The following is a 1,802-nucleotide window of genomic DNA, read 5'->3' on the forward strand; positions in this document are numbered from 1 at the left end:
AAGTGTCACTCACTCTGTTGCCCAGGCTGGAGTGCAGTGGTGCAATTTCAGCTCACTGCAACCTCCACCTTCCGAGTTGAAGTGATTCTCCTCCCTCAGCATCCTGAGTAGCTGAGATTACAGGCACGTGTTACCACGCCCAGCTAATTTTTAGTAGAGTTGGGGGTGCCACCATGTTGGCCAGGCTGGTCTTGAACTCCCAGCCTCAAGTGATGTGCCCACCTCAGCCTCCCAAAGTGCTGGGATTATAGGCATGAGCCACTGTGCCTGGCCTTTGAGTTCCTTTTCTGAGGCAAAGTAGGGCAACGTGAAGATATGATAGGGAAACTGAGGGCAGAGGTGAAATTTCAGAATAATTGCTGGGGGAAGAAGACATCTCTAAATCCGGGGCCTCAAAGCTTGTCTGCTTCTAAGAACTGTCTATCCTCCCATGCCATCTACCCAGATGCAGTTGGATCACCCATGTTCCAATTTTCTCTGCATACAATATAAACACTTTATTTAAGAGCAACAGATATTCCATGTGGGCCAAGTGGTTGACCTATCCAAGACCAAGCAGCAGGTTCTATGTAGCCTGCAAGCCTCTAGCCCTGACCCCAATAGGGTGAGCACATCTCCCTCCCACCTGGCCTTTCATGTTCTTGATTATGGAGTAGCTCAGGAAGTCCATGAATTCCACATGCACCTGTGTGCACTGTCCCTGCTAGTGAGTCCTGCCCAGAACCTTGGTATCATTGGCCAGCTTAATAGGCTGTACATGGCTTGTGTTCATGGTGGCAGCACAGCTGTGGTCGGGCAGAGATGCTGTGTTAGAAATTGACTTACCCTTCTGATCATAGATGTTTGGTTCATCAGTGGGCACCTGATCCAAACTTAGCCAATCCTATTTTCTTGCCTGCCAATCAGGGTTTATTCTGCACTAACTAGAGTCCCTACCCAGGAAAAAGTAGAAGTGAAAATAAATCATCTCTCTTCTTGTGTAAAAATTGTAAGACATAAAGATGGAGGATGTTGGTGACTGGAAGGTCTTAGGAGGATCAATATATAAAACCCCTGCTATATTTATTGATGTATACTAATACATTTCACATTAATATATATTATAATAACACATATTAATATACATCCAAGCTCAGAACCAACTGAGAGATAGATGCAGGACTCAGACCATTGGAGATCAAGATGTCCATTGGTCATCTTGTCCATTGGTCCGTTAATAAATGCCAACAAGCCTGGAGACGGTAGCAGAGAATATGATATGTGGACCTACTTATGTTCCACCCCTGAGTTAAAGAGAATTACTCACCCAGTCATAGGCACAGCTGCATTCGGGCTGGCTCTCCCAGTAGGGACCTGACTCTTTAAAACTCACTGCATGGGCTGGGTGCAGTGGTTCACATCTGTAATCCCAACACTTTGGGAGGCCAAGGCGGGTGGATCACCTGAGGTCAGGAGTTCGAGACCAGCCTGGCTAACATGGTGAAACCCCGTCTCTACTAAAATACAAAAATTAGCCAAGCGTGGTGGTGGGTGCCTGTAATCCCAGCTACTCAGGAGGCTCAGGCAGGAGAATCGCTTGAACCCGAGAGGTGGAGGGTGCAGTGAGCCGAGATCACACCATTGCACTCCAGCCTGGGCAACAAGAGCGAAACCCTGTCTCAAACAAACAAGCAAAACAAAACAAAACAAAACAAAAACAAATACTCATTTCCCAAACAGAGAGAAGGAAGGATGCATCTCAGTTACATATATTCCATCTCTTTCTCCAAACTCACAAATCAGCCAGATCACTCCTTCCCTGG

At 46.7% G+C, this 1,802-nt stretch overlaps 1 pseudogene; it reads right to left on the bottom strand.

Moving 5' to 3' along the window:
- Positions 1-501: 501 nt before the first annotated feature.
- LOC108514110 (40S ribosomal protein S28 pseudogene) lies at positions 502-772 on the bottom strand (annotated as a pseudogene).
- Between the last annotated feature and the right edge of the window lie 1,030 nt (positions 773-1,802).

The sequence above is a fragment of the Rhinopithecus bieti genome, unplaced genomic scaffold, assembly GCF_001698545.2.
Source record: "Rhinopithecus bieti isolate Rb0 unplaced genomic scaffold, ASM169854v2 scaffold_32955, whole genome shotgun sequence".
Classification (NCBI taxonomy): domain Eukaryota; kingdom Metazoa; phylum Chordata; class Mammalia; order Primates; family Cercopithecidae; genus Rhinopithecus; species Rhinopithecus bieti.